Source organism: Megalopta genalis, chromosome 4 (assembly GCF_051020955.1).
Source record: "Megalopta genalis isolate 19385.01 chromosome 4, iyMegGena1_principal, whole genome shotgun sequence".
NCBI classification, from domain to species: domain Eukaryota; kingdom Metazoa; phylum Arthropoda; class Insecta; order Hymenoptera; family Halictidae; genus Megalopta; species Megalopta genalis.
The window spans coordinates 10346785-10369114 of NC_135016.1; the positions used below are offsets into that span (position 1 = coordinate 10346785).

Consider the following 22330-nt stretch of genomic DNA (forward strand, 5'->3'; position numbering starts at 1 on the left):
ATAATTTTCTGTAACGAGCCAGTCTCTTATCAAGGAATTTAGTGTTTGCATAATGTTTGGACGTCGTATCTTTTCTCAACTACAGAATCGTTTCGGGCATATTTTACAAATGTTACATTTTCCCTCCATATTTCGCGTTTCCTCTTGATCAACTCAAGGACGAATTGGCATTTTCGCGAAGCAAACGAGGAAATTACGATTCCTTCGACGGTCCTCCATTCTCGATATGATCCAGCATAATTGCATTTTCCTCGAGATCAAATGTCGACGACGATTTATAGGTTTGCTGGATCTTCGCCATTTAGTTTTCCAGGCACGGCTCTGATTAACATGCCAATAACATCGTTTGACGCGGCGTTATTACACCCTGATGCGTAAACAACGCACCCCGAATTAATTAATTAATCCTCTAGCGGCGAAAATTATGCTAACAACGCGAGGAATGCGTTTCGCCCGTGTTGCGTCGGACTCCGGGGAACGAAAAGGCCGGCTGAGATCTGGTTTCCTAGTTTCCAACGCGATCGATATGCAACGAAATAAATGCCTCGAGTGCAGCTGGAAAGGTTGGGATTTTTATCGTAGGTGTGCGTAGGTAGACGCTTCGCGAGAGGGCGCTTTTGCAATTTAAAGAAGGTGTCCTGTGACGAGGTGAGAATTTTATTTTCGACGAGGAATTCGTGTCTCGTGGGAGGACATTTTTGGATGTCGTCGAATCATCTTTCGTCGATGACGCGATTTCTGGAAAGTCCTTTAACGAAGCGTGAACTGTCGTTCTTGATGAGGAGTCCGCGGTTTTCGCGGAGAAACAATTTTTGGGACACAGAGGTGTTCGTCAGAATTCAATGCTTTGCACTCGAGCGGCGACCCTGAGGCAGAATTCGGAGCATTATTCGGATTGTTTCGAGTAAATATTTATCTAAGATTATTATCCGAATGAATTCCTTTTAGTCGAATATTTTATTCGAATAATTCGAAAAAGTAATATAGGAAAAAATGAATCGATAAACTGATGAAAAAACACTTAATATTCTATCATTTCCATTCAAATCAATTATTTTTCCGAATCAATTGCTATTCTTTCGATTAAATTCTTATTAGTATAAAAATTTATTCGACAGGGTCGAATCAAATTTGATTCGTTAGTCTTGGTAGAGACCAACTCTGTTTTCAGGCAGCACTAAAAAATGTTATATAACGTTCCAAAATAACTTTTCTTAGTGCACAGCACTAATGTCTTTATGACACGGACGTGCATAACCGGCTGTTTTTCGAGCCCAGGTTTTTTGGGAAATCGTTTCTCTCGGTCTCGATGGCCGGGACTAGTTATAAAGAAGGAAAGGTTCCGAAGGGTCAGCCTGACATTGTTTTATGACGGTCATGCCTGGAGGAACTTTCCTGTCTTTGCCGGGGCCTTGCGGCCGTCTGCTTTGAAACGGACCAGCTGATGGGCTATTGCCAAAATCAGGCAGGACCAATCGGCGCATAGTGTAGGTGCGTTGGAGGGATGGTAATCTGCTACGAGCGAGGGTATTCTCTGATAGAGCTTTAGAGTTGTAATAGAAGTCGTAGCATCAAGACATCCTGACCAAGGGTGTACTGTAGTCAGGGGCTCAATACAAAATAGCAGGCAGAATCCGGTTCTTTATTTTATACAGTCCACAAATATAGCGTCATAATTCGTCGCTATTATTGACGGCGCTGTGACGCCCCAACAACTTTTACATTATGAAATTAAATTTATTACATTTGAGAAACTGTTAAAAATGTAACTGTTGCATGAGTCACAAGGCTTAATTTAATACGCATGAAATGCACTAACAACATGTCTTATAAAATGAAAATACCGTAGATCATCAAGGTTATAGCGATCTCCCTTCGGTGACGACTTCCAGAAGTAGCTTCAACGAAACTTTGATCCTGGCTCCAGAATTCGCGATTTAAGAAACGAATTTATAGAACACAGAGATCTCTGCAGAATTGAAGTTACGGTGGCCGTTCTTCGGTCACAGTTTCCAGGAAATCGCTTAACGAAGCATGAACTTCAGTCCTTGATACAGAATTTAATATCCGCGAGAAGCAAATAATTTTGGAAAACAGTGGGATCACTACAGAATTTAAATCAGCCATGACTTACAGACACAGAGCACTTTAACGAATCGTGGATCACTGTTTTCCACGAGGAAAACGTGCGTTCTAGACAAGGAGGAGAACACTCGTAACACAGAGAAGTCGCTGTCGCGGAGCCGGTTTGATGGTAGCAGGGATTTAAATCGGGAGTAAGGACGCAGATGTTTGGAATCGTAGAAACGATCTTTCGGTAGGATGGCGCATCGTTACGCAAGACGTGAGGTCGCCGCTAACGTCGTAAAGATTTTAACGGCCCCCGAGGTTTTTCGTACGCGGAATGAATCGCGGGATCGCGTCGGGACCGCTAATTGGAACACCGGTAAAATAATCAGCGGAGGGACACATGGCCCGACTGCAGCCCGCCAAGTAGCTCTACTCGCAGTCGGACTCGTAAATAATTGCGGCGGCCAGATCGGAATTGAAATAGAACTGTAAAGGCCTCGTGCATGCACATGATTCGATATTTCAACTAATTTTCTCTTTGCACTGCCCAGAACTTATACATATACGTGTGCAGTATACTGTTACATAGGTGATTTAGTTTTTTGGGTTAAATGCAGATATTTATAAATAATGCTCCACACTGAAGCTATCATGATCAAAGTAATCGCTTTCATATTTTACGATTCCACGAAATTTTACGATTCCACGTTTTTTTACGGCAAACGTTTGTACAGGTTACATTATTGGAGTATGTTTTATAATACAGATTTAACGAAATCGAAATGAATTTGGTGCTCTGAATTCCACAAGGCAATAGTAATTACCGTTCGATAGGTTTTATCTTTATTGCATTTATCGTATTAAATGAATCGTTTCCTCGTGTAAAATACGACTAAAATGTCGTCAAAGAGACGCTGTGAATTCTTTAAATATCGTGTCACGTGTCACAACTTTAAAGAACTATATCCCGGAAATTAATTTGATATTCTTTACGTGAAATATTGTACAAAATCGCGGTCGTCGGACACGTGCAACGCTGGTAGCGAACCTGTGTTAATATGATTTAATGCGTAAAAATATGGACAGGAAGTCGATAACCAAAAAGAACGGACGCCACTACATCGAGGAATATTAACAACGATTGAACAAAACATTTTATTTTGATATCAATATTTGATTTGATTTGCTTGATTTGATTTTGCGAATTATTGAATGGCAACGTTATTAATTTCCTCAAAATCGAAACAGATTTTTCTGTTATGAGAATCTGGGAATGAATGCGAACGTAGTCGAAAACAATTGAAACAACTTGATTCACGAGTTATCCAAAGTCTAGGAACGAGGGTAAATTAAGCCATACGAGAAACAAAAATCGTCTCGTTCTATCTAAGAGCCGACTGGACGACTTGCAGCTTACTCGCAGTCCTCGTTCACGCGACCGTAGCCAGCGCAAGAATTTTAAAGAGCTCATTTGTTAAAGCAAACATAGATAAGGCTTTAAAATTACAGCGACCGGTGGAAAGTTGAGAAGCGGAGATAAAGAGCAGCGGCCATTAATCAATCGAGAAAATTAAAACTTGACCAAAGTCAAGGCGTAGCGTTCCTCCAATTTCGCAGTACTTTTAGATTACGCTGCAGCCTGTCGTCAATCATTCTTCAAGCTCCCGTGCCTGCTGCAATGCAATTTAGATCGGAACGAAGATGTGTGCGCGACAACGAAAGAAACTAATGCCGCGCTGTTCTATAAATGTCGCGTTATCGCCGGCATTAGCTCGCTCGTAATTAGCGTAAGATTATCTTGACGAACAAACGTCCGCGTCACGGAATGGAAAAGTTCGTTTAAGCGAGGATCACGCGTTCGGGAATTGACCAATGACAGAATGATCCGACAGTGCGTGAAAGAGTGACGCGGCAACGATGCGCCCTGACGGCCGTGGTTATTCATGAATGTCGGCCGGTCCGGAACCGCAATAAGTGCGCAAGAAGCCGTAATTAGCTCTGCAAACGTTTGTACGGTGATCCGAGACCGACACACGCTTACCTCCTTCTTTGCTCGCGGGCTTTGTCAACAGTTTGGTCGAACGGCCTGGCCAATATCGGTCTTTACTACTTGCGCGACCACTGCCGCCTCTGGGCTCGAGATCCTCTCACGATTTCCCGCTGTTAATTATTAGTCGTATAATCCACTGGGTCCTCGATTAGCACGACCACGGAACTGCAGTTCCGTTCGCGTTTCTGTTGGAGAAAAAAATTCCACCACTATCGGAATTATAAATTTGTAATACTTTCACTGCCCGAATGTGGCTGGCGGAATTATTTCCTCAGATTTGAGAATTGATTTTTTGGATAATCTGTTATAGCTTTAAGATAAAATTTTGAAAATATGTGTCTTATAGCATTGTTTACGATAAATTCAAATAGGTAGAAATTAATTTTGTACACATATTTTTCACGTAAGGAAAATATCTTTTTTCTCGGAAAAATCATCGGTTCGTGAGAAATCCTTATTTTATAATAAATATAAAAAAATATATAAATATAGAAAAATCTAAGCACACAAAATCTATTTCGTGGAAGTTATTACGTTTATAATATTGCTATATTAAGAAACTTGTGAATGTAATTGCCGTCGGTCGAATTAACTTTTCGATTTTAATTTCACGCGACGAAATACAGTAGCTTGAATTTTATATGTAATTTTTGAGGTTGCTAACGTGGCGGTCAAAGTGTTAATGCAACTTATTGCTTGTCGTACCGGCTTATCGATCTCGTGGTTTCATAAAACTGAATCGGCATACCATTGACTTCTACGTGATATGTGCAAATTTTTGTCGAATATCACGAGACTGCGGAATTCGGGATATTTTCATAGCAAGACTCGGAGCTTAATCGACGAACAATTAGATGCGATTCCGCAAAGTTTCTGCAACGTCCGGAAAATCATCGCGCTAATTTAAGGCGTACATAGCCTTGATTATTTTCGATAAAACTAATCTAAAATGTCGACAGAAATTAATGTGAAATTCATGTTTCTTTAAAAAAAAATTGTATATTATTATATCGTGTATTACTGAAAATTACACTTTTAAACAACTTCCTAAATTAATACATAAATACATTATTTACGAAAAAGTAATAAACGCGAGGCAAAATAGTGATTCGGCGGTGAAAATGACCAATTTTACATTGTCCCTTTCAAAATTGATAGTTCTGGTGTTAAAAGAACTGGACAGGATTCATAATTAACAAGTTGTAACTAAAAAAATCTCGAAGTATTAATCGCACAAGATATAGATCGGCAGTGCACCGAAATTAACGCACAATGGTTAATTAAGCACATACCTGAAATTCTTCAATTGCAACAGCCTTTAATTTCGCACGGTGTGGCGTGCCTGCATTGGTAATAAAGCGCTGTTAAATTCCTGGGACGACCGACCGCGGTAGCGCTGCTTTTCCAGGATAAATGTATGTTTTACCATTAGCATAAATTATATTATTACATTATTATCGCGAAATCCGCGGAGACGCGTGTTGAACGGGTTTCGACGGGTTGGTCCGTCGACGGGTCGGGGTCGTCAAATATTAGCACGAAGTATTACACCGGCGCGGAGCGTTGAAAAATGCAAACGCCTGGCAGCCGGGTCGCAGATTTCCGTAACTAACAGGTCGCTGGAGGCTCGAAGAAAATGTTCACCGCCTCGATTCTCCCGGCGGACTGCTCGAAAGCTGTCAGGAAATTGGGACGCGTTCGCGTGCCGACAGTGTGTTCAGATTCGTTTTGGAGTTTTTTCGCCGCGGACGGGAAACGTTTGACGGACGTTCTCGCAACGACACGCCGCCGCGAAACTTTCTACACGCGGCAAGGAAAAACAAGTCAGAGAGAAAGCGTGCAAACAGTGGTCGCGCAAGGATTACTGGGTAAAACGGGAACGCGAGAGCACGAACTCCGGCCGTGACGTCGAGCGCCCGCGCCTCCGCAGTTTTTCCATGAAGCCGAGGATTGGAAAGAGATCAAATTAATTAGAATCACTGTGTTTCCCGTGTGCGCGCGAGCCCTCGTCTACTGTGCGAGCTGGCCGAGCGGAATCGATAACTCGAGAACAGTAATACCCGGTAAATCGAATAAGCGTTCTATGCAGTTGCGCTGTAATCGATACAACGCGCCGCCCTCGCATTCATCGCCGTCTCCGATATATCGCTCGAGCATTTTCTAATCATCGACAGACGTCGGTTCTGCTCGGCTTCCAGAAGAAAAGAACGAATATCTTGTTAGCTCGCACGAAAAAGGAAGGGACGAAACCGGGGGAAATTCGATTCCTGACTTCATCGTGGAAGTTAGCTGATTCCCACGATACTGGGCAGGTTCCCGGCGACGTCCGCCATAAATTAAAAATGCCACGGATATGTCGACGGCTGTACCGCATATTCCGCAGATTCTTCGGTCTGTTGCGAATTTTAATTACGTTAATGGCTACCTCGGCTTTGAAATTTCTGGTATTTAAATTGTGACGAGCCGGAGAGCATTGTTTAACACTCCAACCAGTTTGCAATGGCAAGCAATAGAAGAAAGGAGCAGCAACAATAATATTTTTCTCGTATTTGCATGGACAGAAAGAAGGCTTTGTGATTTTAATAACTCATTAGAAGAAAAAGAATAATTACCTGGACCTATATTTACTCGAGCGTTTAAATATTCTACGGGAAGAGAACAGCATTTTATTTAGAGTTAAAAGAACGAAATAACATTCGTGTTGGCGTTCTAAAAATGTTTCTACGAGAAATTTTCAAGTAAAACTTCTCTTTATTCCAGTATATATCTTCTTGGCAATCGTAGAAAGTTTAAATAAATCGTTCTTGTCATTGTTATAAAACAATGCACTTCAGGCCTGTTAACCTCATGTCATAGTTTCTGGTATTAACAGTCCGACTGCCACGCTAAAAACCACAGAAACTTGATAGAATTAAAGTATTTTAAAGTGTTTTACATAAATGTCAAGATCGGATTTATTTAAGCTCCACACGATTTCTGTTGCACATATATATTGAATATATATTAAATATACATTTGAATAAAGAAGTATGTTTAAAAATTTCTCACGAAAACATTTTTATAATGCCAGAAACAGTGTAAGAAAAAATTCAGATATCGTTCGAATTGGTTTGGTCATATTGAAGTCGGTTTAAAATAATTGAGGTTTTATCCGTTTCGCACACGAGAATAGAAATCAAACGTGTGTATATAACGTTAAATATAGAACTATGGCTGCAATATTTTATCGCGATTCGTTACAGTATGTATGTAGAAATAAATAAATAAACGGGATGGCTTCGAAAACAGGAGGACAAGGGAATGCGATTGAATGAAACAGTGAACGTTTCTGTTTCGCCGAGCTATTTCAACCGGAACGGCACGTAGCACACACTGTAAGCCATAAAAATCATCATAAACAAACACTCCAGAAAATGTAGGTCCACAATAATTGTTCCTTTTCTTCTAATAAGTAACTAAAATCTAAAAGCGTCTGACCATATAAATGCGAAAGAAATGTTAAGACAAATGATTAAATCTCGGTCGTTCTGTTCTTACTTCTCTTTCTCTTCGATTCTCTTGAATTCGTTATATCAATTTATCGTCGCTAAAGACTCCGCAAATACTAATTTCAATTTATTCTCAGGTGAAAGTCCTTTTGGTAAAGCCAAAGGCTCCCGATCCCAAGCAAACCGTTTAATAGTTGAATGGGTGTCTTACGCCCTAAAATGAACGTCTTTGGAACGTCTTATTTCAGAGGTTAAAAGGACGTCAAATTTAAGACGTCTTGAAGTTTCGAAAATTCCGAAAGTTCTGAATGTTCGGAATGTTCCACAACGTCTTTGAGACGTCTTGAATGTCTTACATCAAACATCTTTAAGACGTCTTAAAGACGTCTTTATGCTATCCGAGTTCCTGAGTAAATGCGAAATATTTTCTGCGATGCAGGAAAACAGTAGAATATCGATGTATGTATACGAGCGTCACATGTTTCTCTGAATAAGCGTAGACTATGGCCAAGTAATAATTCGAAGAAGACAAAAGAAGTATGAAGAAATTGAGTAACATAACGCATGTATCTCATGGCAATTTTTGTACAGTGTATATTTACGAAAATATTCGAACTTCATGAAACTTCTGAAATTACAATACGAGAATCTTCTGAAATTACAAGTTTACCTACGTTTCGTGGTGATCAATATGATTCATCTCGGCAAATGTAAATATATCGCATCAGATTTGACAACAAATAGACAAGAAATCAGTTAAATATTTGAGAAAAAATCGTACGTAATTTTAAAAAACGAAGATGTACCGAAGATGAGCAATGATTTCAAGAAATGCCAATCAAGTCGTGTTGCTGGCCCTCCTTGGAAGTTCTATTGTTAAATTCCGTCGGTCGTCGAGGACGCCTGTAAAAAACGGTTCGTGCAGCGAAAATTAATTAGGGAATTAGTGGGTTGATTAAAGTTCGCCGGCCGGAAAAGAAGCGTCGGACGATCAAGGAGAGATCCCGCCAGGTGTGCGGGATCATTGGCTTAGCTCCCTGGGGCAGTGCGGAAGATCGTGAGACGAATGTTTTCGCAATTATGCTTTGCCGGGGGTGGTTTTCACGAGTTCGTGGGTATTGCACCCTATAGGATCATCCGTAGAAAAATATCGAGAAGAAAGCGGCGGTCAGCATCCATTTCTGCGGGACTGTGCGAGTGTAAACAAGGAAAATCGAAGGGATAGAGACCATCTCTATAGCTCTGATCGCGCGTTTTCGCGTCGCTATAGTCGCGCGACCCAATACGCCGATCCCCGATATTATTCGCAACATTCGCGCGAATACCGCGGATACCGCGGCCCGATATTTCGATATTTATGACGCCCGATACGCTTCGGTTATGTATTAATATAAACGAAGGGTGTAATGGCGTCGCATGCGGGTAATTAAACATGGTAATTCAAACGGGACCGCTAATTACCGCGACTAGAGGCGCGATAACCATTCGAATCGATCTCTCCCGTCATCCGTCGACGTTTCAGCAACTTTTGCGGGCGGGACCTTTGACGCGAGCGCAAATGGCATTTCAATTCGAATTTATTGGGGCGATTGCGACACGAAATGAAATGTCCCGGGCTAGAAACACTCCAGCGAACGATCTTCGGTAAAAATAAATTCGCAACCAACAAGTTACCAATCACCGAGTTACTACTGTTAATCGTATTTTATCGTAATTATCGATTACTTCCGTTTCAATCGTTAGTCGCAATTAACGATTACGTTCGTTTTAATCATTAATCCCAATTAACGATTACAAATCGTAATTAACGAATCAATTTCTTTCAAACTTTAGTCACGATTAACGAATGAAGTAGTACCCCCCCCCCCTCCCCAACACATAAATATAATAAAGTAATTTTCATGTACCAATTCCATAAAAAAATCAACAATTATTAATTGTTTCTTTCAGTCAAAGATTAATTTTAACAATCGATTAATTAAATCGTCGATTTTTCGATCATCGATGCCTTTGTAGCGGCCAGTCGGCGCGCATAAGAAAAGATTTATTTCTCGTGCAAACGACTAACATATTTATGACTCTCCTTCGAAAAGGCTATCTTTGAGTAAGCTGTTTCCTGTCCGGATGGCAATAAGCCAGTAGAGTTTCTTTTTTACCTAATTCTCGATAGTCAACGAGACCGTCATAAATAAGCGGGAATTCCGAAGGGCACGCAAAACGGACTCGAACGCCGGACGTCCTAGCGCAACGGCCCTGAGGAAAACCCAGGCCGTTACATCATAAAAAACGCACCCACTCCGATCACCACGCGGTCCCAAAACGGGACGCGCTCAGGGCGTAAGGGACAACGCGGTGAGAAGGAGATGGACAACGCTGATTGGGAAAACCCATTCGCGGGTCAACCAATCAGGGGGTGTCCAGAGCCCTTGCCGGGGGCAAACAGGATAATATAAAAAGAGCAGCAGTGAGACGCTCGCTCTCAGCCCTCTGCTGGCGGGTCTGGAGGTAGCCGCCACATACCCCCTTGCCAGTGATAACGATATCTAAGATGGAGGTCCTCTCCATGCTAGGTGTTTGCTATACCTCGTGGGCATCGACGCGGTCGTAAGGATACCTGCGTAGCTCTACTCGACTTGACCGCGTTTAATGCCCGAGGTAGTGCAAACGTTACCTGATCCTGATCGCAGCTGGATCAACCTACATCTGAGCCTTAAAGCTACTATGTACAATGTTTACAACGATGTAGGTTGATCGGAAAGGTTGTGTGTTCACATCACGTCGGGGTCACCAGTTTGGCTGCGGTTCGCTGTGTCGTGGAAAAGGAGTGGGGAGACGTTTCGTCCGCGGCCCGCTAGAGGACTCATCGGTAAGGCTATCCTAGCGGGCCCTTGCCTTAGACGTAAGGGTAGGACGAAGTCTCGGTGTATATATAGGGATCGAGGCGGTCGGCTACTAGCGGGAAGAGGAGCCCTCTGCTGGCGGGTCTGGAGGTAGCCGCCACACTATCTTACCTCTCATACTTCTCATACCTCTCTTGATACGACGTCACGCTACCCGAAAGTGTTTCTACGCAACTTAATAAATAAAGTTAATAGTTACACCGCACGCACCAGTTATTTACAAGAACACACTCCATAACTAAACCTTCAATCGTTTTCATCAAGCATTTCATTAAATTGGAAATTATAATTGATTATTTGATCCCCAGCGCTGCTTCAGATTATTGTCGATTATTATTCGTCAGAAGCGTCTACCTCTAATATTCATTTGTTTTCTGTTCTCGTGAGAATTCAGCGAGACGATCGGGTTTCCTGCAGCCATTCGATGCATCCTTGGCAGGGTACGAAGCGACGCTTGCAAGACGGAAGGTAGAGAATAGAGACGAATAGAATGAACGAGACTCCCCATGGATTTTAAACAACGACGGAAGATTTCGTTTGATCAACCGACGTCGTCGACACCACCTGCCGACGTATTTACATTTCAGGCCGCTCGGATTTCTCCCGAATCCAATCGATTCCCCGGGTAAAATATCGCAGCCGCGTCCCTTATCGCGAAACCGAAGGGGGAAAATCGACGCGGGACCCGTCAACCTTCGAGTAGAATTGAATTTCCCGATATCTGTAGCCGGTCGGATTATTCGATCACCGAGGAAAGCTTCTTTGCAATTATACCGGATGCTATAGCCGAGGGAAATGGGTAATTCTTCGAATAAATTCAGTCGGAGGAACGTGAAAAAATGTGATTGCTATGGTTCGATCGGAGAGTCTTCTTCGGGGGCAGTGTACTATGAATGTGATCGTTTCGGATGAGGAAGAAATGAGCTTGCTGTAACTATTCTTCAGCTACCGAGGTAGAAGTTTAGCATGAACTTTGGTAATTTAGTCGGAAGTATTGGAAGTGTATCATCTTCTTGAAGAAGCGGCGGTGAGTCGTGGTCGGAAGAGTTGAAAAGTTAAAAGTGGGTAGTAAAACAATTTTGTAGAACCAAGTAAAATGATTAGTTACGATCAAGCACGTCAGAACAATTGCTATTACTTTTTGGAAAAGCTAAATAATATTTGTTGTCGAGTTTGATCAGCCTAGTAACATAGTTTGCTTTGACAGGTTGAAATCGCCGAGTAAAATAATTCCACTCGATCAAGTGGAATATCTAATTATGGTCAGACTCGAATATTCTTAATGTCTCAAGGAACTGAGAATTTTTGGAAGCCTACCTTCATTTAGCCAGTAAAATAGGTTCTGTTAAAAATTCAGAATAAATAATGTTTTTCTACATTAAGTAGAATAACTGGCCATGGTCAGACTTAATAGAAGAATGCTAAATTAATTTCGCGAATATCTAAAAATTGCATAAAATGAAGGTATCGTTCAGTATGATATTTCACCAGAGAAAATTGAAAGTGAACGATTAACGAAATTTCTCTAGAATAAGTAGAATGCCCAGCCATGGTCGGACTAAACATAGGAACTCCATTTGAATAAAAATAAAAAATGTAAGAATTGTTTGTAGTGAAGGTATCTTTCAGTACGATATTTTACCATATAAAATTTAAACTAAATAACAGTGTGTTTCTAATGTATGGTAAGTAGAATATCTAACCATAATCAGACTCACCGGAGGAACGCTATTTAACTTCTATAGTATCTAGAAATGATCCAAAGTAAAGTTTCGATAAAATATTTTACCAAATAATATTGAGAGTGTGTACTAACAGTGTTTTCCAAGCCTAAGTAGTATTAACTGGCTACGATCGGACAGTACAGTCGACAATTACAGTTTCCAGCGTAGTTCAGACAAAGTTTAAAGCGAATTCGCGGAGTAGCGAACCTGCTTATGGTGCTCGATAATAATTTTATGGCAACCGCCTCCCTTTTTCCCTTGATCATCGATTCCCGGGACATCCTGCACAATATAAAGGACTCGCGCGTTGGCATGCCTGTCGAAACATGTCACATTTGCCGTATTGATGCGCCGTCGCTGTTCCGGAGCTTCCCGTGTCAGCCTTGGGATGTCAGGAGAAAGGTTCGAAAGTACAACAATATTCCACTTAACGGGAAGAAGGATAAGAAGGGTCCTGCCATCCGCTCAATCTCGTCTTCCTTTTATCGTCTCGCGAGACATTCTCAAGTAAACACATTCTGGAACCAGCGAAAGGATAATTCCAGCCAGCCTGTAGGCTTTCCTCGAATAAAACGAAGAGCGACATGGAAAATAACGTTCCGTATTTCGAATCTCGGAAAGGGAACATCGAATTGCCAGAAGATAATTAATCTGTGAATCAGGAAATAACTTTCAAAACGAAAAAAATCGTCACGCTCGTTGAGCGCCGAATTCATCGCGCACGGATGACACTGATTCTTCCAGTTTCGGTTTTATTAACCGAGTAACTTCGACATTGTGCGAGCTTTTGACGCCGACATACGGCACTTGGTGTGTTAAACAGGACACCCTGTATACCTCACGGCTTTCGGACGAGTCCCGCCTCATCTCGTGGCTCCGAGGGCCGAGCTATCCATGAAAAATACAAGAGACCGTGGAATAACGCGCGGCAGCAGACGAAACTCTCGGAAACCATTTAACAAACACTTTGAGGGAACAAAGGGCGGGCGGAAGGTATGCAAATACGTCGCGCATAAAGAGCGAGCGTTTTTCCTCGGGAGAATTTCGTTAGTCGTTCCTATTCGAACGTGATCGAATATGCCGGCAGCTTAGACAACGTCGAGCCACGGCCTGCCAGGTCGGTTTATGAGAGCGCCCGGTAATGGTGTTTCCATGGGGTTCTCTGTGCTACCAGTTCCGATGGCGGTGCTTCAAGGCGATCCACACAGTGCCGGGAACAATCCGGAATACTTGATTCGCATCCCCTCGGATAATGCCGGCGTATTGCCCACGCGTTACCCGCCAGCGAGCTGCTGGGGAAATAAATGATGGTACCTAATATCCGAGGAAAACTTCGACGAGGCCGGATCCCCTTTTCCGTGCCGATGAACAGGAATCCTGGCAATAAAAGCCTGCTTGGATTTCCATAAATTCTCTACCGGCGTCTCCCGGCGCGACTCTGAAAAGCGACGGTCGGCCGGAACGACAGGACAACGTGATGCGATCCATTGTGGCACTCGGCGAATGAATTTCTCATAATGCGTACGGTTATTACCAGACGAATGGACAGTTTCGATGGTTCGTGGGGAAAAAAGGATCCCCCGACGATGCTCGAACTAGCGCGAGAACACTCTTCGAACGTTTTTGCTGTCATTGTCGTGGATCACCTCGTTCGAAATCTTTTAGTGCGACGGGACGATAGGTAATGGTCATCGGGGTGATGGGTTTTAACGCCGCGCGATTTTCTTTTACGGAAGAAAATTGCTGTGATCGGTAGGCGACGGATTTTATGCATTTGCGAGGACGATGTGTAGGTGGAACGCGAAACGGTGGGAAGATTATGAGACTTCAAGGATGCTACGATTCCAAAAATTATTCAGAAGAATGCGATAACTCGAAAATTATTAGACTTATTGAAATAAATTTGTTAGACTTATTTAGAAAGGAAACAAATTCCTATCTTACATCTGCACATAAAGATTTATATTTGACATTAGATTTACGAAAAAAGCAGCTTATATTAGCATGTAAAGATAACGATAGGACATCTGTTCTGATTTCGGACGAGCATTATTGAATAAATAACTTAGAAACGTATCTTTACAATCTGGATAATTGAAAATCGAAAAATTAGTGACCGGTTATTTAGACGGCTTGTATTAACGTATGTCAACTTCATGTTCGACGTTTAAATATTGACGATAGAAGAGCAACACTAGATAGCGATTTAAAAAACAAACGCATGAAATTCACATTTAGTAGATTATGTTCTAAATCTTCTTAACGAGTTTAACACGATATTGTAGAGCAAGGGATTAAGGATTTTGACAGGCGCCACACTAAAATTACGCCATATCTTGTATCGAAAATTCCAAATACCGTTTTTCAGATTTCGGATGTGTGAATGAATTATATATATTTCTAGTCATAATTTAAAAGTTGTATTTTGGTAAAATGCACTGATGCTTTTAATCTTTTGAAGCTAAATTTTGTTAGGTATAAAAATAATCCAACTGACATGCGACAATCTACCTGACACACGATACAACAATTAATTTTTAAGACTGGCGCCCTATCTTATATAAGTCTTATATTTAAGACTATGGCGGTTGGGGCATTCTTATAAAAACAAAATGAGATTATTTTGAATAAAACAACATAAGATTTTGTGTATCTTGTCTCTATCATATTTCATTGGTCCAGTCTTGAAAATTAATTGTTGCGCTGCGTATCTGCTCTATAGCAACCGTGTCTACGTCTCATCAGCTTCGGCAGTTAATTCTTTGCAGGATTTGAAAAACATCCCATCCAATCTAGCAATCTATCGACGCGAGGCATAATATAATCAATCTTCCTTAGGGAAAATTACTTCCGTAACTTTGCTCGAGGTGCCGTGCCTGGTCCCGGGCATAAAGGCGACGGCTGTGTTTTTCTTCTGTTTCGCGAAAGTTACAGTTGCAATTAGCGACGCCGACACCCGACGACAATTAGAAGTACGTAGCAGAGAGTCGAGTCACGGTTCGCTAGCTGCCTCTCGGATTTTTCATTCGACGATCAGTGACATAACCAGCCGTTACGCTGGGTAACAGGTGAAAAATCGAGATTATTGATAGCGACGGTAGAAATGATAACACGGATCGAGCCAGAGTCCGGTTGCTCGTAGTTCTTCCGCGACCTTTCGCCGCTCGCCGAGAGACCGCAGCGCGGATTTGAAACCGAATCGTCGGCAGAATTGATAGCCGCGTCGGATCCTTTAACAGATCGAACGTCAGCTTCCGGAGGGATCTAAAAATGGAAAGGGATTCGCCCTCGGCGCCGAGATCTAGACAACCGTTCTCTGTTTTTCGACAGATCGATCTCCGATACGTGGCTGGAAATTACCTGGCCCCTGGTTCGCTTGCATACTCGACCATTATGGCTGTCAGTAGGACCTGTTCCGACGAGAATCGGCCGGGAACTTTGATCTTTCGACTACGTGATTTCTACTCTGCGCTCCAAATCCGAGCGATTTTGCGCTATGCAAAGCTCACGAGAATTCTCGCGACGCGCGAGAATCAGCTGAAATATAAATAGACAATGTGACAACTTCGATTTACAATATTTGATCAATCTTTCAACAGCGATTGAGCATTGTAAAAAAGGAGCGCACCTTCTGATCTCAAGATAAAGCAATGTTAGTGTCTTCTTCATTTTCGTTAAGTTTGCTGTTTCACACGATCGTTTATAAACGCCAACGACATTTTTTTATTTATTTGTTATTATTTGATTAATTTATTTCTCGTCCTCGGATTGCAACGATCAGGATCTTGTTCTTTCCTATTTCAAATTGTAATGTCTTCATAGCGAAAAACATTATTTTCATTGCATTACACATTTTTTTAGAAATTAAGGTACAACTTTTATTTACACCTTTTGTTAACTCTTCTTATTGTCGTAACGAGCGTGAACTAAAATGTGCTCAGTATCGTCCTCAGATTGCAACAATCGAGCAACGTCAGAATTTTGTTCATTCTCATTTTCAATTGTAATGCCTTAGTACTGGATTGCACATTTTTCATTGTCTTACAAATTGATTTACAAACGCAGTCAGCAATTCTATTTATTACTGGTTTTATTTTTATAACGATTGCGCAATAAACTCGGTATTACTTTATAATATGCTCATCAGTATCTTTAGATTACAACGTTAAAACAACATCAGCATTTTGTTCATTCACGTCGCAATTGTAAATCCTTCGTAATGGAAGACATTATTTTCATTGTCCTGTATATTCGTTCTCTGATTCAGACATCATCTTCATTTATTGCTGCATTTATTTCGGGAACGAGCATGAAATAAAACGAACTTATTTTCGCCCCGAGGCTACACACACTTTCGAGCAAGCTCCTCCGTTAACCTTGACAATGTCCTTACGTTCCTGCCATGAACGACCAGTTTGCACTGATTACCAGATATATATATGCAGCCTATTGTTCGCGACGATCCCTCCGAGAGGATGTCAGGTTTATTCAGACCGTATAGGCACGCGAAACTTCTGCATCGCTTGAATTGTTTATTTGACTTCGGGTCTCCGCGATTGTTCCGGCGGCCACGTGTTCCCTAATGTCTCGAGCTAGTCGCCTTCACGCGAATTAACCGCATTTCCACAAATCCAGATGGATAGGGAATGATTACAGTTACGAAGCCGCATCATCGATCACTTTACGGAGAAGACAGGGAACATGTGCGCGGTCGGTAGAATGATTTGCGCGCGTGTGGCGCGTGTCGCGCGTCTCGAAACGTCGGAATTCTATTGAGCCCGGCGAACAAAAAAATCTCGAACCGCGTCAGAACTACGGAAAACATTTCGTTCCAGGAGGCGCCGGTTTTTCGGAAAATAATTGGATGTGCGGCCGCGGCAAGTAGCAACGGCGTGTAATGATCAGACTCGTTAGCCAACTCTGCCAGTGGTAGAAACTTACGTACATCGTTCCTAAATCATCGTAAACTGCAGCAAGGGTGAAATTGTGGCTGGCGTGACAAGATTCATTAACAGAGTGCGCAGCGTCTCGTTTTTCACGCTTGCCTACACTTTCCGTACACAACCACTGCGTTCTTGTTCCCTTCGCCGAAATGCGGAAGCTTTTGTACACGTTCAGAGGTTGAAAACAATTACGGTATCGGTTTCGGGCCTTGAAATAGTTCTGAAGAACCGAGAGAACCTCGTGATTTTCTTCCTTCCGATTGTTAGAAGGTCTAATTCACTGAACAATTGCTGGCAAAATTTTTGCAAAAATTATAATTGTTTCGTCGGACGAAGAAAGTGATCTTTCAACTTTTTATCCGAGCCTAGAGAATACAAATTTCAACAATGCGTTTCGTACGATTTGGTAACTCGTACGCTGAAAATGATTAAATATTTAAAGATACATCATATTATCATATTAACATTATATTTGACATTTTTATAACATATAATAATATTATAACATTATATATCATATTAACATCATATTAAATTATTCAATAATTAAAGATACATCAATCTTCGCTCGGATAAAAAGGTTCGAGGACGTTATCTTTGTCATCGTTGCAACCAATTGCAATTTTTAGAATATATTTCGTTTCGTTACTAGTTCCTCTAACAGCTGAAACATGCTCGCGTGGTTCGATCCAATTTGGAAAAAAATGTTGTTTCGTTAAAAAAGTATCCGCAGGCTTTCTCTGCCGAGTTCTATTTTCAGAAGCGTTGCAATTCCTGCGCGCGATTAATAAAAATTGATGGAAACAAACCGCGTCGTCCGGGATCGGAAATTGTTTCTCGAGCTGGAAGTCTTTTCAAACAATTGCGCCGGATGTCAAGTGGAAAGTTGGTACAGTAGTTTACAGGAGCCTTGTTTCGAAGACGTTCTACGCGAGTTAACGAGACAATAAAACGGTCCGCGACGCGTACCCGTGTCTGCGGCTCCAGCCGAGAACATATGGCAATATTTCATGCTCGCAAAGGGAACAACGTTTCACCTCGAGGTCTCGAGACCTGTGCTGCTCGGCGCTCGCTCATTCTTTTCGCAGGGTACACACGTAATCAAGCTCGGAACTTGCTCGTCTCAATAGATCCTCGTGGAAGTCGGCCGCGGAACTTTCAGGAAACTAATTTTCATCGGCGCCCCAACTCTACGGCTTCGTAACAATCTTTGTTCCATCGGCCAGAGTCCATCGTCCTCGGCCGCATAGCCGCGACTAGTTTCCGTTGTTCCTAACGTTAGAACCGTCGGACCCGTCAAGATGACGGATTTCAAATTTTGTGTTTAATCAATTTTTTAATTTATTTATTTTTTTCATTAATATTTTACTCAGTTACTGGATTCGTTTATTTATTCAAGCATATTTCGTTCTAAAATTCGAGGAACGGTTTCACAAATGCAATCTGTTGTTTTTAAAAGGCTACGCGAACTAATTAGAAGACTGCGAATGTTTTGCACATTTTAGACAAATGTCTAAAATGTCAGACTATGTCAAAGATAAAACTGTAAAGAAATTGGAGCCCCAACTCTACGGCTTCGCAACAATCTTTGTTCCATCGGCCAGAGTCCATCGTCCTCGATCGCATAGCCGCGACTAGTTTCCGTCATTCCTAACGCTAGAACCGTCGGACCCGTCAAGATGACGGATTTCAAATTTTGTGTTCAATCAATATTTTAATTTCTTTATTTTTCATTAATATTTTACTCAGTTACTGGATTCGTTTATTTATTCAAGCATATTTCGTTCTAAAAATCGAGGAACGGTTTCACAAATGCAATCTGTTGTTTTTAAAAGGCTACGCGAACTAATTAGAAGACTGCGAATGTTTTGCACATTTTAGACAAATGTCTAAAATGTCAGACTATGTCAAAGATAAAACTGTAAAGAAATTGGAGCCCCAACTCTACGGCTTCGCAACAATCTTTGTTCCATCGGCCAGAGCCCATCGTCCTCGATCGCATAGCCGCGACTAGTTTCCGTTGTTCCTAACGCTAGAAGCGTCGGACCCGTCAAGATGACGGATTTCAAATTTTGTGTTCAATCAATTTTTTAATTAATTTATTTTTTTCATTAATATTTTACTCAGTTACTGGATTCGTTTATTTATTCAAGCATATTTCGTTCTAAAAATCGAGCAACGGTTTCACAAATGCAATCTGTTGTTTTTAAAAGGCTACGCGAACTAATTAGAAGACTGCGAATGTTTTGCACATTTTAGACAAATGTCTAAAATATCGGTCTATGTTAAAGATAAAACTGTAAAGAAATTGGAGCCCCAACTCTACGGCTTCGCAACAATCTTTGTTCCATCGGCCAGAGTCCATCGTCCTCGATCGCATAGCCGCGACTAGTTTCCGTCATTCCTAACGCTAGAACCGTCGGACCCGTCAAGATGACGGATTTCAAATTTTGTGTTCAATCAATATTTTAATTTATTTATTTTTCATTAATATTTTACTCAGTTACTGGATTCGTTTATTTATTCAAGTATATTTCGTTCTAAAAATCGAGCAACGGTTTCACAAATGCAATCTGTTGTTTTTAAAACGCTACGCGAACTAATTAGAAGACTGCGAATGTTTTGCACATTTTAGACAAACGTCTAAAATGTCAGACTATGTCAAAGATCAAACTGTAAAGAAATTGGAGCCCCAACTCTACGGCTTCGCAACAATCTTTGTTCCATCGGCCAGAGTCCATCGTCCTCGATCGCATAGCCGCGACTAGTTTCTATTGTTCCTAACGCTAGAAGCGTCGGACCCGTCAAGATGACGGATTTCAAATTTTGTGTTCAATCGATTTTTTAATTTATTTATTTTTCATTAATATTTTACTCAGTTACTGGATTCGTTTATTTATTCAAGCATATTTCGTTCTAAAAATCGAGCAACGGCTTCACAAATGCAATCTATTGTTTTTAAAAGGCTACGCGAACTAATTAGAAGACTGCGAATGTTTTGCACATTTTAGACAAACGTCTAAAATGTCGGTCTATGTTAAAGATAAAACTGTAAAGAAATTGGAGGAATTTCAGAATATTTTTATGTTACGTACAAATTATTAAAATTGTTGAAAGAGGGGAGACAGTTTCGTCTGTCTTACGTTTCTCAATTAACCCGGGCAATTTTTATTTTGCATAAAGGTCCGCTGTCTACTAATCAGTTTTAGGGCTCGGCAGTTCCAGTGTTAAGCGTCCGCCCGCGACGCAGTTTCTTTAATTGCGAGCGACGACTGCACATTTCTACAGGGCGTTTTAATCCAGAAACGTCGCGTGCAGGGTGGTGTCGGCGCTAAGTATGATATTAAAATTTCTTCGTACGCTGACAGCGCCAGTTTAGCCACTTTAGCCGCGTCCCTTCACGAGCACTTGCGCGAGGCTTCACAGCTGATTAGAGTCGTCCTTTGGTACTCAAGCTGTTAAGCTGTGGGCGTACAGCTGGCGCACGTTTGCAACGAATAACTTTGCCTTTCTTGTCCTGTTAACTCGTGAACGCCGACTATGAACCGCAAAAATGAGGTGTTTAGGCAATTAATATATAAAATAATAAATACATTATTTATTAGTATTAGTATTAGTAGTAGTAGTAGTATTAGAATTTATTAATTTATTATTTAATAGTAAATGTAACAAATACTGATGTTTATTAGGCAGTTAACATTTACCGTTGTAACTTCTGCATTCTCGAAATCTCAGCGACATTTATTTTGTTCGGATATATTACAATAAGAGGGAACTTTTAAACCTATTTATCCCTCATCCGGCCCTCATTTTGCGAACTTAATGTGTTCCTAATGTGTCAAATTTTCACAATCGTAAAAAATCATTGCAATAAGAGGCAAATTATTTCTTTTACCATATATTTTATTGCAAGGAGAACATTCGCATTCTTCACGTAGAATGAAACGGTGTGCAGAACAAACTGCTTTTTCATTTTTATTGCAACGTGCACTATATACATTTACGTTCTTTATATATGGCAACGAGCCCGTTTCTTGCTAATTGACACGTGCATTAAGCAATGAAAAATATGAAACTGCTTCTTGTATTTCCAGAACGATACGTATAACGTTAGGTGCTCGAGGACCGAAAAATTGCTGATTTTTGAGCTGTCGTGACTTCGTGAAAAAAAATCGCACGATAGTTTGTCTTAGCTCATTTTGAAGCGTGAAGTTTCTACTTTCATACATGTTATCGTAAATAGACTCGGATATAGTACACGAGATGTAAAAGACCGAAAGGTGCAGCCTCTTCATTGTGTATCCTCTACGCACCTTGACGATTCGAATGCTGGCGCGCTTTTCATTTAGAATGCTATAAACCGGTGACAAAAAATCGGACGTTGATTTTTGAGGATTTGATTTAAAGGAGAGACTTCCACCTTCAAGATCATGCTAATAGGATTCTCCTCGAAAAATTGTCAAATACCGTAGGGTCACTTGAATTCGCAAGATTTCAAGAGGTGAAAGGCAACTTTCGCTTTTTTACTATTGTTACGAGAACTCTGTACGAACGTAATTGTGCGTATAAATGTAATTGTGCACATGAATGTAATTCCGTACTCCGTATATGTTCCAACGAATTATGAAATTCCGAGTAGGTGATTGCAAATCTGCTCGTAACATAATGAAAATAATGTCGTGGGCCGGTTGTACATCCGGTCTCGAGTCACGAAACGCCGCGTTACCAAATGAACCCAGTATTTCATTGCATTGTGCACAGGAACAAAGATCCAATGGTATGAATCAGAGTTTAAATACAGTAATTCAAGAAGATATAAAGGGTAGACCCGGGGCGCAGTGAGTTTCCAAGGCCGAGACCGTTACAAAGAAATGTATTAAACGCGTTCTCGAAGAAGGGAATCTACGAGTTTTCTTCCTCCGGACTATCAATAATTTCCTCTCCGACATCGTATGCAGCACTTTTCAGGTTTGCTGCTTCATTCGACCGGACGCAGAACGATGCCCGGCATCTATCCTCGCGACGTATGTACCCAAAAAGAGTGCTGCTAAAAAAATGGATAAAGCGTCAGAAGCAAGAAACCGGCTGCCGGCCGCTCCTAAAGAACGGCTGCAAATCGGGCCCCATTGTGCCGAAGTGCTGCCATAGACCTAGT

At 41.3% G+C, this 22330-nt stretch overlaps 2 protein-coding genes across 3 annotated transcripts in view; one reads left to right on the forward strand and one right to left on the reverse strand.

Annotated features, from left to right (window-relative positions):
* Positions 1-22330, forward strand: part of LOC117224871 (neuropeptide CCHamide-2 receptor) — a 140204-nt gene that overhangs the window by 28453 nt on the left and 89421 nt on the right. The window lies entirely within an intron of this gene.
* Positions 1-22330, reverse strand: part of LOC117225156 (neuropeptide CCHamide-1 receptor) — a 58286-nt gene that overhangs the window by 19286 nt on the left and 16670 nt on the right. The window lies entirely within an intron of this gene.